Source organism: Gymnoscopelus microlampas, assembly GCF_963454915.1.
Source record: "Gymnoscopelus microlampas genome assembly, chromosome: 11".
Classification (NCBI taxonomy): Eukaryota; Metazoa; Chordata; class Actinopteri; order Myctophiformes; family Myctophidae; genus Gymnoscopelus; species Gymnoscopelus microlampas.
In genome coordinates this window covers 37,372,928-37,389,154 of record NC_139948.1, presented here as the reverse complement: position 1 = coordinate 37,389,154, position 16,227 = coordinate 37,372,928, and positions in this window count along the sequence as shown.

Genomic DNA, 16,227 nt, shown 5'->3' with positions numbered 1-16,227 from the left:
TTCAAATAATTGTAGTGGAGTTAAAAGTACAATATTTGGTTCTGAGCTGTAGTGGAGTAGAAGTAAAAGTATAGAGTGTCACTGCTCACACTCTCTCTTTCGGTCTCTGTTTCTCTATGTCTCTCGCTCTTCCCCCGGTTCCTTTCTTTCTCCTCTCCTCTGCTCTTTCAGTCCTTTTGGAGTGCAGTAGAGCATGAAGAGACATTTCAGGGGTCACGCTACCATGGCGATACTTGGCCAGATACAGACTGGAAGAGGTTGAGGCCTTTTCATTCAATTTCATTTCATTTCATTCCTTCTCTTTCTCTCTCTCTCTGTGTCTCTCTCTCTTTTATCCTCTTCCAGGCTGATTGAAGAGAATAAAGGGCAGTTATTATCAAACAGAGAATAGTGAAAGCTGCGGTAATTGGTGTGCATTTGTCACTGAGGTGTAAGGAGACACATGCACACCCATGTGCCCTTTCCCCGCGCAGGAACAGGGTTCCAGTAATGAGGGGAGGGAAGTAATGGAGCACTTGGCAGTCTGGTGGATGGGGGTGGGGGGGGTGGCTGGGGATTCGGGGGGAGGGGGAGTGATGGGCGTGGGGCTTCGGGGTGGGAAGGAATGCGATGGCGGTTTTCGGAGGCCTGTTTTGTTTCATAATACGGTAACTAAGGAGACACATTTCATTCCTGAACAATATGCCTGTGCTTGTGTGAGCTTCCTTTGCCTATCAGTGTCTGTCTATCTTCTTCGTCATTGTCTCGGTGTTTATGTGCGTGTGTGTGTGTTGTTTATGTGTTTGTGTGACACTGAGCTTATGGAGATAGAGAGAGTGCGGCTGCCGGGCTTAGTTTACACACCCTGTCAAACAACACGTCTCGTTTACACCTCAGATGGCTTCTTCCTCAGCTCACCTTTGGCCCTGATGGGGATGAGGAGTGAACGGAGGCTGACAAACAGAGGCACATTCTCGGTGTCCACAACACCACTCAAGTCGGTGTGTGTGTGTGTGTGTGTGTGTGTGTGTGTGTGTGTGTGTGTGTGTGTGTGTGTGTGTGTGTGTGTGTGTGTGTGTGTGTAAGCATCTGGGTCTTTAACCCCTCACGGATAACCAAAAATCTACTGGTAAACCAAAGGAGAATCCCCCTTGGACAAGGCGGGCTTACAGGCAGGGCAACTCTAGTACATTCACCCCCTTTGACTTCCAACATTGGGAAACCTGGTACGGACGGGTTCCAGCACTAATGTAGCCCCACTGGATTTGACCCCAGGTCTCCTGCCCACCCACCCAGCTACCCATCTACCACTCAACCAAAGGGGAATCCCGTCTGGCCAAGGAACTGAAGGAGATATTAGGCTTCAAGGGTTCAGGCAGTAGACTACAGTACTCTGCTACACGTGCTTTAAGCCGTGGCCAAGAACTGTGTGTCTTGTGTTGCACAACACAAGAACAGTAGCCCGCGCCTGCTGTGGGCATTATTGGGCGGGGGGGGCGGCGTTTTAGGTGTAATCTCAGCCTGTGAAGGCTATTACTGCCAGCACGCCTCATTGTGAAAGAAAACAAAGACCGCACTTTCTCCTTTTTCCTCATACTTAATGCTGGGGAATTCGTTGATAAGGCTTTTTTTGTTATGTGTAAGAAACTGGACTCGACTAAAAATAGGACTTTGGATGTTGAGGCTGGGTTGATGGCAATCGACTCTAGAGATAAGTGCGCCACTGTAGACACGTAGCAGCTCACCTGCATACCTCTTATTGTCGACGCACAGGACACCTGTACATCATGCCTATGTTCCGTCTGGTGGTGATAGCATCACAGAGGCATTTGCGACACACACAGACCGACTGCACTAACTAACCTCTGCTCACGGTTGAAGCAATGCAGTAACCGCCTTGATAGAGAGATACTCAAAATTCTCCCTTTCACAAAACACTTGACATTGCAATGCTACAGTAACTACTTTTAAAGCTGCTTGATGCTGAGAAGGTACGTGATTTCCTCACGTAGGCTATCCCAGTAGTTCATAAACATTTTCATGTCAAGGAGTCCCAAATTGATATGCATTCGACCACGGACCACCATGTGAAAAGCATCCGTGCCAGGGACCCCCATAAGAGAAGATTTGTCAAGATTTTAAAGAATTGCAGATCTACACGCTCACAAATGCGACGCTTTGTGAGCTTAATTGTAGGAAGGCTATTTTCCAATAGCTGAAAAATAAAATGGGGCTCAAATGTTTAAACCGTTCCTCATTTTGCTGGGGACCCCTGGAACCCTGTCAAGGACCCCTGGGGTCCCCGGACCCCACTTTGAGAACCAGTGGGCTATCCTATGATTTTTTTTGTCTAGTAAAGAGCTTAAATTGGTCGCTGGTCTCCAAGACATGACAGACATACTCTTTGGAATTCTGCTGGCCTCTTATCCGGCTGCAGTCCAACTCCTAATAGAATTAAAAAGGATTAATGGGCTCTTTAGTATGCTCCAGTTCAGACCTGCTCCCTCTGATTCTTGGCGATGCATATTTTCTCCATCTCCCACAGTAATGACAGGCAATGAATGTGCTGGCCGCATTCCATTAGGAGTGTGAGGGGGGCACATTTGTGTCCTGATACAACTGTGAAAAGCTTTAGCCTGTGTGCTCTGTGCTAGATAAATCCCCTCAATTCCCTTGTCCTCACGCTGCTCCTCAAGGATTAGAATGTGCCGGGTCAGGTTGGCTCATTTGGGTATTCAGTGCAGAACCCCAACACATCCACCAACCCGTTAAATGGATCCATAAACAACCAGATGTCCCTGTCTACAGGTGTGAGACAGGGACACAATCGTCTACGTGATTTGGAAATGCCACAGAATGTGTGTCTGCATGCAAACATGTAGCTGCCACACCACCTGCCTACCCATTTCATTAGCCCAGTACATTCTTGTACACATACTGCTTTTGTAATCTGATATAGATGGTATCACAGTGCTGGCAGTCTGATTAGGATCATATTATTGCAACACAAATCTTTATCTAGGTATGTGCTGTAACATGCACAGTGTATACCGATCAGAGGATGTTGGACAACTTGGACAACTTGCTAATAAATTAACTGCTCTCACACGTTTAAGTCACACTCAGTCACACAGTGTGTGAATATGTACCTGAGATGTTGATAAACATCACATCCCTGGAAAAACAATTATCAAGATCTCAGTTACAGTATGTCCGTGTCCAAAATGTCCATTTTTAGATATAATGTCCTAAAGAATTTATTTTAGAAGAGCTAATGACCATCGTTACAAAAAATACCTTAGCTCCACTAAAATAATTGTAAACCAATGTGGTGTATTACTTTTATAAAGAAAAAAAAATAACAGTTTATAATCACTACAAGAATAATTTCTACAAGAAAGCAGTCCCTGACCGTGTGCACAAACAAGGTGTTTAGGCTACATTGAGACAGACTCCTCTATAACTTCATGGAAGCTCTCAAATATTGTAAATAATCTTTTAAACTAGCTTTTGTAAATGTGAAATGAATCAATATTGAGGTCTACTTCACACCTAAAATGTCATCAGAAACTGTTTTTGTAAATGAAAATTCGCAACAAAATCTGCCATTTTGAAACAATTTGTTTAGCACAGTAATACCTAATGCGGGCGCAGGTGTGTGTTCATAGAGGATTATTTGACAATGTCTTCGAACGCACCTCAGCAAGGACCGGAACTATCTATTTCATGAGCACATTATCTAATGTGCATAGAATCCTCTGGGGCTTCCTCCAGAGTTTGCAGCCAGGTTTTTAGTCAAGAATGACAACAATTCTTATCTAACTGTTCCGAGCGTAATATTTCCCATGACCAAACATCATTTGGTTTCTAATTTTATTGCAGGGCAGCAGTGGCCCTCGTGGGGCTGACTATACAGACCTCTTCTGGCGGACTTCATAGAGAACAGTAAATAAAACAGAGAACATACCAGGCAGTAAGCCTCTATTTACCAATCTAGACTCCATGCTGTTTTATATGCAATGTCAATGAGGTGTTCTGAGAGTACAGTGAAAGGTTAGCTGATATGGGCTGGTGCCATAATGTGGTGGTTTGTTTATTTAAGAGCACTGGTGTCTGCCAGAATGTTGTAGGGTAGTCTGCCTTTACCTCCACTTGACCTGTACACGGCGTTCAGCCGCTCTCTGACCAGCTTGTCTTCCCTTTTCTCGTTTTACTTTGACCTTTTCTCTGTCTTTCACATTATCGTAGGCATTAATCAACTGTCACACCCTCTCTGGTACAAGTGAGGAATACATATGGAATCATAACAAACGTGTCTGACTTTGACAAAACAAAACAACCAACAGAAAAACAAGCTTATCTGTTGAGACCAATGCCAGGCACCGTGTTGATAGAGATACCAAACCTTATTGTTTATACAGTGCAATCTGAGGGTTGAGAGACAACATGTCTAGTATGTATGCATCAGTGATGCATACAAGTCCCGTGTTCAAAATGTACTTGAGTAAAAGTACAAAAGTGTTGGCATCAAAATATACTTAAAGTGCCAAAAGTGAAAGTAGTCATTGTGCATAATGTCCCACTTCACAAGTTCAAAATGTATGACATTTTTTGAAAATAGCAGATCTATAAGCTCACAATCGCGACGAATTGTGAACTTGTAGAAATCTATACAGGGCTGAATTGGTTAGTGTATGTTTTGTATTGATAATCAAAATCTACAAAATAACTACCAACTAAATAAATCATTTCAGTAGAGTAAAACTACAATATTTTCCTCAGAGATGTAGTGAAGTACAAGTAAAAGTATTGAAAATTGGAAATACTCCACTAAAGTAAAATATACCTCAAAACTGTACTTAAGTACAGTACATGTACTTAGTTACTTTACACCACTGGTATACATGTATGCGTCTGTGCATGCGTGTGTGTGTGTGTTTGTCAACAATATTGTATGTAAGAAAGTTCTGCTGTCTAGCCACTGACTGCACTGGCAGTGTTATGTCCTTTGTACAAGGCGTTCTTGTACATAAATAAATATTTCTAATGTGTGTGTGTGTGTGTGTGTGTGTGTGTGTGTGTGTGTGTGTGTGTGTGTGTGTGTGTGTGTGTGTGTGTGTGTGTGTGTGTGTGTGTGTGTGTGTGCGCGCGCGCGTGCGCATGTGTGTGTGCGTGTGCGTGTGTGCAATGCAAAAACAATTTGGATGAGAATTAAAACATACCCACTAAATATAAGCAATTATGTTATTTTGACTTTGATTTTGACCCTGACCTTTTTCAACCCAACAGTTAGTCTTCTCTTTGAGGCAGCCTATACTGATCATTCCATGCATCAGTTTCATGAAAATCTTCTCGATTTTGATCATGACCTTGACATCTGAATGACCCAGAAGTCTCTGCTGCTTGAGGACCAAAAGTGTACATTCTTTTAGGGCCAGTGGTTAAGATGTTTGGCTTTAGTGTCCCTCCCCGTGTGGGAGACATGGGTTCGAATCCCGGGCGGTACACTTGCAGACAAACAAATCGTATGGGGTGAAAACACAACCCCTGTGCAACTCCTTTGGCAGAGGTATAAACACGAAGGTTTAGTGAGGTGTCTGTTAACGCGTGGAGTGGAGGAGAAACACTTCTGGGTCCTGGCCAGGGTCAACAAGCTAAAACCTCCCACTCACACATCTAGACACACACTCACATGCCCTGTTGATATGATGCTCAGTGACAGAGAAGAATGATGAAATAGCCCATTTATCAGTTTCACAGGACATCGTTACTTGGAAGGAACCTCATGTACTCGGTTCCATAATTGTCTGGGGTCACATGCTGCTGCCCTGGCGCTTTCTTCCTAGTATTTAAGAGATGATCTCATCGAATACACGGAGTCTCAAGAAAATAGTGGCCATTAGCTGTGAAAATAAAGGAACCTACGCTATAAAATCCTGAGTGTTAATTTAACCCTGAGTGTACAAAAGGAACCGAATGAATTTGGTTACTTTTATACACTCACTCACTCACTCACATTGCTACGAATGCGTGCATGCTGCGCACACTGTGTGTACATGCGTCATACTCAGAAACGTGTTTACATTTCCATACAGCTTCCGCGTCGTTGACATGCATTGCAGGGTACATTTAGTCATTCAAGTGATGTTCTGACGGCACTATCAGTGCAGTTAATGACAGCCCTCTCCAGGGAAACAGCTGGAATAACAAGGAGGAGGACTGAGCGGGCTGAGGTGCTAAGGTCACGCATATTACAGCTTATGGCTGCAGTACATTAACAGTACATTAGAGAGGGGTCATGAAAACGAACTGACCCGGTGTTTATCACATGCTGTCACTCTGAATCAGTGCGCAATTACATGAAAATTACACAATTGCGTATCCAATTGTGTAACATTGAGCATGTTTGGCAATTCTTCTCCAATTCCATCGTAGTTACAGTATGAAGGAAGTGAGGATGATGACTCATTTGTGTCATTGTGTGCAATAGGAGGTGTGTGTTATTGGTGGATGGATGACAGTTTTCAGACTGAAGAGGAGAACTTTACTCCGACAGTTTGAATTGTGGATGTGATGGCTAGGCAGATTTCAACCTTGTGGGTGGCCTTTCGTGTTTAACAACTTGTTGTGAGCTGTTAGATCTGAGATTTTTGCAACTTTTTGATTTTTTTGTATTTGTTCCTCTTATAATGACATGCCCAAACTCGGGACACCAAGAATCATAGTTCTTGGTTTTAGCGGTGGGGCTTTAATGGATAGCGATGTCTGTCATTTGGTCGGTCGGGTCGGACCACTTTGGCCCCAAACATTCAAAAACTACTGGCTGGATTGGCATGGACTTTGGGGTGCACCTTCATCGTGCCCGGAGAACGAAGCCTACTAGTTTAGATGACCACATAGCCTTTCCTCTAGGCTAGCGCCACCATTAGGTCAAAGGTTTCACTTACACACAATTACCTAAAAAAAAAGGAATGGGCGGATAAACTTGCAGAATGCGCTTGCTGTTTGTTGTGGATTAATCCTAACCATCTGAGTGACCCCATGACATTTTCCCTAGCACCACCCTCAGGCAAAAATGACAACTTTGCATACAAGATACTATATCTCATAATCTAATCAGCAGACTGCAGAACTAACCCTACTGATTTTGGTGACCCCATGGCCTTTTCTGCAGTGACTGCTTCTGTAAATATACAATTCTGCCACTAATTATATAAATGTTGCTTTTTTGTTATACCACTAGTGACATTGTACTCAATGGTTGGTTCACACTTTGGTCATGATGGGTGTGAGGAACCTCCAAGGGCCGCTAGCGGCACTTATAGACTCTTAGTCTTGGACTCGCTTTTCTTCCTTTCCATTGAGTCTCTGTCGGACAGTAGGTGAGATTGATTGAATACTTTATTAGTCAGAAATGTGAACAGCACGAGGTGCAGTCAGACATTTAGGCTAAAAGGATAATGAAAAGCGTCATCCAGATGTGTTTTAGGGTCATTCGCTGTAATTTTTTTGAATGACGTGTGGAGGATTTATGGCCGTCTCTCCCGCTCTCTCTTGTCATTATGTATTTTTCTTCCCTTTTGTCACGGTGACAGAAGATGACACAGTGCCGGAAGGAAAAAAGAAAGTGCCTTTTACAGATGAGGAATGATGACGGTGGCAGAAGGAGACATTCATCTCACAGTCAGTGGCGGACCCCTGGAGGAGTCTACCTGTCCTGACAGTGCCAAAGCATGTGATCACCTGCACTGCCTCTCTCCTCTCCTCACTCCTCTCCCACTCTTTGCCATTTTTCTGTTTCTGAGTCCAGCTGTCTGATCACCTCACCTGATCCACTGCACAAAGGCTGTGTTTGTTTAACAAACAGGGCTCAGTCAACTGTGAGGACGCCTACGGAAGGATGTGACAGTAATAGACAGTTACCTGACATTTTTCATGCTTGCTGCAAATACCCCCCCCCCACCCACCCACAAACACACACACGTCCACCACGACCGCTAACCCTAACCCCTCGTTCTGTCACTCATCGGGAGAGACAGCAGCTCCTGCTCATCGGCGGTGATGAAACCGTGTTGGGCTTGGTGGTGACTGAGAGGAAGCAGACCACTGTGGCCTCGACAACAACACAGAACTGAGGGGGTAATTTGTCTCGCATACTTTCTCATGAGTCCACTCGGCGCGCTGTGCATGCCGGTGCTTGTACGCGTATGTACATGTTTGCTGTTGGCAGCAGAGTTGTGTGTGTGTGTGTGTGTGTGTGTGTGTGTGTGTGTGTGTGTGTGTGTGTGTGTGTGGTATGTATGGGTGTCTGTGTGTTGGGAAAGTTTAGTTCTACATTTGCGAGCAAGGCGGTCGACAGGCTGCAGTCAGTGTGAAATCCTGATTGTTTCAAGAGGGGATTATCCTTCACAATACTGCGCTTTATCAGAGGGCCAAAAATGCTGTAACAAGACACGCTCAACCCTGGCTTCACCCAGTGAGAGAAGAACAAGAGCAGGAGAAGAAGGGAAACAGGAGAGAGAAAGAGAGAGAGAGAGACAGAGAGACAGAGAGAGAGAGAGACAGAGACAGAGAGAGAGAGAGAGAGAGAGAGGGAGAAAGGGGGGACAGAGAGGAAAATGATGGATAGGGAGAGTGACAGGGGGGGGACAGATATGTGCGGAGAAAAGGGGCAAGTGAGAGAGCAAACAGAGCGGGTTGGACGGACGGGAGAGAGAAATATACAGAGAGAGAGAAAAGTTGAACAAGTTTAACTTAAGGCCGCGGTTCAAGCAGAGACGTTTGTTTGTCTGACACAGATCCCTCTCAGGGGGTTGAGCTGGGAAACAGATTAATAAAGCCTGTTCAAGTCACTCTTTGAGATTGCGCAACGTTCGACTTAGCTCTATATAAGTAAGGAGTGAGTCACCACTCCATACAATATAGCACATGCTTGCAATATGACTGTTCGCACAGTGTGCTGTGCTGTAATAACCCACGTGATCCAAACTCACGGAGCCCATTGCAAACGCACGCGTGTGTGTGTGGACTGTATGTGTGTGTGTCTTATGGCCCTTTAGACAGGAGCAGAGCCAGGGGGCTTCAGAAGATAGAGCCTTCTCAGATCTTTGATATCTGACCAAACTGTGTAAACGAGAGGTGTGCTTGATTGGATTCTTCTTTCATTTGCTTCCTTTTTTATAAGACTTTCTCAGCAGGATCAGGTTGCTGTGCCCAGGCTGAGCTCTGCAGAGGGGAGCTGTGGTTTTGGAAAACAAGGAGTGGAGTCGGCCGTTCTGCAGAGAGGGGGCTGGGGGGTTGGGGGGGGCTTTGAGAGAGATTGTGTGAGGCCCTGTGGGTTCATTTTATTCCCATGCCACCTCCACTCCTTCCAGCCATGAAGAACATTCTGTAGGACTGCCTGGGTAATTCACTTTTATTAGCTGCTCATTCCTTCCCGCAGTACTGTAACTGTACATGGCATTTGTGAATGTGCGTGTCCATGTGTGTGTGTGTGTGTGTGTGTGTGTGTGTGTGTGTGTGTGTGTGTGTGTGTGTGTGTGTGTGTGTGTGTGTGTGTGTGTGTGTGTGTGTGTGTGCGCGCGCACGCACACGCACAGCAGAACCTGCTGGCACAGCGCTGGGTACTAGAGGGCATGCTCGGTGAAACCCAGAAGGTTGTGATTATTGTGTGTGTGTGTGTGTGTGTGTGTGTGTGTGTGTGTGTGTGTGTGTGTGTGTGTGTGTGTGTGTGTGTGTGTGTGTGTGTGTGTGTGTGTGTGTGTGTGTGTGTGTGTGCTATTGTTGTTGGCAATCTCCCAGATTGAACTGGCAGTGTGAAGCTAGATGTCCCTGTGTGATAGGGGGGGTTTAATAGACCCCATGCTGAGACCCACCAACTGACCACAACCTCATTTATGGCCTTCCTCTAAAACTCACCTCCCCTTTGATCGTGGACCATCGGAATGGCAGGGTGGGGTGGTGGGGGGGTGATATGCTTAATACTGTTTTCCTTGAATATGCTCCTATAGTGATTCCAAGCTTTTCTTAGCCACAGTTATAAGGTTGGGGTCTGGGGACGATGCCATTTAAAGGGGCCACGGTCCTTTAACTGCCTGAGCGGGGGGTACTAGGCTGGGTTATATCTTGTGTGGAAAGACATTTTAAAACATTCTCTTTCGTACTCTTTTAGAACAGCATCAGGCTATGAACATGATACTGTTTTTTTTTTTTTTTAAAGGAGTCAATCCTCCAGCCCTTGAAGTGTTTTGGTTGCGGTCGATTTTCCACACAGCGTATATTTGAAAGCGCTGCAGCGGCGGCCAAGTGGGCTTGCAGCGAGACTGGAGAAGTGCTATTGTTACAGAGCTGCTCAGGATTCTCAGAGCGTCGCCGTGGCCCCAGCGCTCTGCAACTTGAGTGCTCAAGAGAGCAAGTACAGCTTTTTAGTTCATAGCCTATGGTGTCGGTAATAATCATGGCCAGAGCTCACTGTTTTTGTGGATGTTTGTGTGTATGTGCTTGTGCGTGTGCTTTTGTGCATGCGTGTGTGTGTGTGTGTGTGTGTGTGTGTGTGTGTGTGTGTGTGCGTGTGTGTGTGTGTGGGTACAGTAAGGGTTGGAGTGAAGTAACAGTATAACAGCCAATGCCCACCCCAACAAATACACATGCTCACACTCACACTCGCACAACGTTGCTTTCATTTCTTCCAAATTCCACAAGCAAAACTCTCCACCTACCATATCCTCCCACCATTACCACCATCCAGATGGAGAGAGAGGGGGAAAAAACTAATGTTGAAGGCAGAGAGAGAGAGAGAGAGAAGCTGTTTATCTCTCATCACCCTTCTTGTGAGCGGAAAGACTCTAGGATATATAGAGTACCGGGGAGAGAGACGTTCATTCAGACATTGGTAAGGAAAGGGCAACCAGGGAGGCAGAATCGTCATTATTTTTTACCATTAAAACGTACTTTGAAAACGTACCGCGTCTCTCACCTCGCCACCCCTCTGCTTTATGCGGGCACACACACACACACACACACACACACACACACACACACACACACACACACACACACACACACACACACACACACACACACACACACGCACGCACGCACGCACGCACACACACACACACACACACACACACACACACACACACACACACACACACACACATAGCACAGGCTCTTTGGCATGGAGGAGGAGAGGGGTGGTGCTGGTGGTGGTGGAGCCGAGGGGCTTATTGGTGTCCAACCCAACCACAGAGCCTGAGACGCAGTTCATCACCGTCGGTCAGTGGTGTAAAGTAACTAAGTACATTTACTCAAGTGCTGTACTTAAGTACAAGTTTGAGGTACTTTTACTTTAGTGGAGTATTTCCAATTGTCTGTAGTTTTACTTTTACTCCAGTACATCTACAAAACTTGAGTTACTTTGCAGATATAAATGATTACATTATAAAACATACATTAACCACTTTAGCCCCATTTTATACCTGGCTATTTGAAAATAGCCCATCTACAAGTCAACAACGTGTCACATCACCAGGGTTGTGGCTCTTTCGGAGCGTGAACTTTGGGGGGGTGGGAGGGGTAACATACATTCACTGTTTTTGTATGCCTTTTATTACTAACCTGTATGTAAAAATATAAAATAAAAAAAACCTTGAACAAAAAAAAACAACGTGTCACGCGTTGTGAGCTTGTAGATCTGCTATTTTCAAACATTTTAGTACTTTTACTTTTGGTACTTTAAGTACATTTTGATACCAATACTGTTCTACGTTTACTTTTACTTGTAACAGAGTACTTCTACATTGCAGTATTGATACTTTTACTTAAGTAAAACATTTGAGTACTTTTTCCACCACTGCCGTCGGTTCACTCTCGCTGCGATGCTGTCATGTTTAGTCATCTTCACCCTCCTGTGGGCGAGCATGTTTCAAAGATGAGCAATCAAGGACGTTGCTTCAGTGATTATTGATAATATCATTGTTTCATTGATCACTCATCACATCAAACAAACTAATTGAAGAGTGGCACTCTGTCTTTCTCTTCCTTTTTCCTTTCTACTTTTCTTTCTGAAAGTAGAACTGGCTGTGTGCGAACAGCCCACAGGCATGGGCGAGAGACCAATCATCTCAGTCTGAGAAAGACAGTGTTTTGTTTTTTCACACATTTTGATTGCAAAATTGTATCGTGACACAGCTCTGTTTACACATTTCTTTATTCTTCGCATTCTTTATTACATTTTACACACATCTTCTTAGTTGTCTTATTTTTCACACTTGCTTTGGCAATCATGTTTCTCATGCCAATAAAAGCCCTTTTGAATCAAATCAAATTAAATTGAGAGAGAGAGAGAGGGAGAGAGAGAGAGAGAGAGAGAGAGAGAGAGAGAGAGAGAGAGAGAGAGAGAGAGAGAGAGAGAATTCATGTGAAAAAGTATTCACATTGTTTAAGTAAGAGTATCAATACTGCAATGTAGAAATTATCTGTTACAGGTAAAAGTCCGGAATTTACCTGGGTAAAAGTACAAAAGTATTGGTATCAAAATGTACTTAAAGTACCAAAAGTAGAAATTACTCGTTATGCAGAATGTCACAACTTTTCATGTTCGGGCTACACGACCCGAACATCTAGTTGTGTAGGCCCTCACATCTAGTAGGCTACAATATCGGCTGTATCATTCCTCAAATACAAACCCCTCAGGTAGGCATACAGGGTGGCTTGCTCTGCGTTGGCCTGGTTGGGCATCATTGGGCTCACTATGCTGGTGAGTAATAAGATATGGTATAATGTTCATTTGGGTAAATGGTTATTTTTCATGTTAGTGATGATGTTCTGCAGCCTCGCTGTTCTCAGGGTTCTGAAACAGGCCATGCCAGGTGAGATGGGGAGTTAGAGGGACAACAGCATGAAGAGGAGAGGTTCTCAACCCTGCTTCCCTTAACCTTGGGTCCATTGGACCCCTTATGGCAAATCACAGCCCAGGGCAGGGGCTATGAGGTCTCCATGTTTGCCTATTAGGCCTATTAAACGATGGTCAAAGAAGAGAAGAATGAATAGGGAAGAGTATATTACAGCAGAGCTCATAAACCTTGCGTATAAGCTTACAATAAGGAAGAATGAACCAAATCACTTTACTGCATAATGCTGTATGTGTAAGGCTTGTATTGCTAAAATGACACATCTTGGGGACAGGATGTTACTGCAATACATACATATAAATATAATTAGTGGTTACCAACCCGCATTGGGTCATGATAACCTCGTATGACACAGGAGATGTCGACAGGACTGGTCACTCAGGAGTGGCAAACAGGATGAAGAAATGAAGAAATAGATGAGAATGTAATATGAATCTAATCTGTAATTTGGTTGTGTAATATCGTAGAACCAATTATAAACTGAACATTGGATATTCTCCAGTGCATATACTCCACACTGCATGTTAAAGGAAGAAGGGAGCTAGACAGACAGAGGTGAGGAGAAAGAGAGAGAGAGAGAGAGAGAGAGGGGCCCACATCATTTTGACACAGGCTGCAGTCTGTGTTTTCTCGGTGGACCAGAGAAGATGCTGCCTGAAGCATGCTGCACCCTGCTGGCCTCTCTGCTTTATCTGTGTACAGTCGGTCAGTCTGTGTGTGTGTGTGTGTGTGTGTGTGTGTGTGTGTGTGTGTGTGTGTGTGTGTGTGTGTGTGTGTGTGTGTGTGTGTGTGTGTGTGTGTGTGTGAGAGAGAGAGAGAGAGAGAGAGAGAGAGAGAGAGAGAGAGAGAGAGAGAGAGAGAGAGAGAGAGAGAGAGAGAGAGAGAGAGAGAGAGAAAAGCGGGAGAGGACAGAGGGCCCTTTGAGTGCCCATTAAATCCTGCTTTTCTCTCTTGGTTAGAATCTGATGGGAGGATAGCCATCCCTCCTCCATGACCAGACTCCATGGAGGATGCACTCCTGCTCTGACACACACACACGCACGCACGCACGCACGCACGCACGCACGCACGCGCACGCACGCACACGCACGCACGCACGCACGCACGCACGCACGCACACACACACACATACACCTACATGTACGCACACACCCACACCTACATACTGTACATACCAAACCACATGGTTTCCATATGGACCTTGCACGTTTGTCCTTGTTTTGTTTTTCAACAAAGAAACAACGTGAGACGAGTGGTTCATCTTATTCCATGTCTGTGTCTGACAGTAAGTAACTGCAGCAGTGGTGTAAAGTGACTAAGTACATTTACTCAAGTACTGTACTTAAGTACACATTTTTAGGTACTTTTACTTTACTGCAGTATTTCCAAATTTCAGTACTTTTACTTCTACTCCACTACATCTCAGAGGCAAATATTACACTTTTACTGCACTACAATTATTTGACAGCTTTAGTTACTAGTTACTTTGTAGATTTTGATTATTATTACAAAACCATTACCACTTCAGCTCTGTATACATTTCGGCCATTTGAAAATAGCCGATCTGCTATTTTCAAATGATTTTTTTAATACAATTTATACATTTGAAAACTTGTGAAATGGGACATTCTGCATAAGGAGTGCTTTCTACTTTTGGTACTTATACGCACATTTTGATACCAATACTTTTGTATTTTTACTCAAGAACATTTGTAATTCCAGACTTTTACTTGTAACAGAGTATGCAGTATTGATACTCTTACTTAAAAAATGTGAGTACTTTTCCCACCACTAAACTGCAGTTACTTGCATGCTTAGTTCTCCCAAACCTTTAACTCCCCCAGAATGAATCATCTACTGATCATTCACCACTTACTGGCTCTTCTTCAGGTCATGGAGAAAAGGTTGTCCAATGTGAGCTTCTGACCCATGTGACAAGGGCATCCTCTTGTGTTTGACCTGTGCAATTACAAGTGAAATCCAAATCAAAGGGTCACACGTTGAAAAAGACATTTACCTGTAATGAGACCCTTTACTGCAGTGCCTTAATTAGTGAAGAATGAAGATGCAGACAGCAATAGAAAGGCTGTGTCCTGCAGCAGCTCATGTGGACGAATGGAGAGATTTTTTTACACAAACTCCTTTCACTATCATGCCTGCTGGCCTTGGTAATTAGATGAACTTTTTCTTAGCTGTGTATAGTTGGGGAGGTGGGTCTCTGACCATTGATCTGAATTTGATTCATTCCATTGTTGTTGTTGTTGTTTTTTTTACTTTTCTGCAACGTAGCACTTTCAGATGTGTGTAAAATATAAAATAAAATATAAAGTAAAATGTATTATTATTATTATTATGTTCAACAGCTGATCTCAGTTCAGGGACCACTCTTATTCGCTATTTACATCAAATGTAGCAGTGAAAATGTATTCAATGGAAACTTTCACTTTAATGCAGACACCACTATTATAGTGCTCTGCTCTGACACATTATTATATATTATAAAATCAAATGTGTGTCCTTTAGTATCGGCCAAATTTAAGTACTTTTGCACATATGTGACCCACCCATAATGTGTCACATTTTTGTGTTGATTTATTTATTTCATTTTGTGCTTTGAAATAGTTTTTGGAGCTGTCAGTGTTAATGTATCAGTATTCAGCTTGGTCAGTAGGGGGCAGTATCAGAGTGTTTTCTCCCTCATGGGATACTGTTACCTGCAGACAGGAAGCCACCGTCATTCAGATGCGAGCAGTCTGAAAACAACTCAAACATTCTGTGTGCTTCTTTCTCCTGTTAAACAGGTTAGTTGTGGTGCGTCAACTCACTAAATGGTATCAATGTGATCATTATAACAGTACACGTTCTGATGATGGAGGAGCCTAACTCTAAAGTGTTTGCAAGATGTGGTTATTGTTTGTGAATGAATCCAGTGCAGAACACAGTAGTTTGGCTGGAGCAATCAATGCAAAATGCCCACGTGAATGCGCAATGTTTACATAGGATGATCCCAATTCAGACTCCCATTAAATTAAAGGTGAATATTCCTGAGAAAGACAAGACAGTTAATGAAGGTCTGCTTGGGTACTATATTGTATGTTTTTAAGTAATGAGGTGTAACAGGTTTGAAAAGAATATGGGGAAGACATGCAGTATTGTAATGGTGATTAACTCCAGTGATACATTTATGGTTCAATGATGTATTCTGGTGAAAACAGTTGAAGATAAGTAATACATTGAAATGAAAATACAAAGGAACAAAAGAAATGGGAAACAAAGTGAATTGTGAATTTGTGATTTTTGTGAATACATTCTGATAAGAGCAACCAGTCTGAAA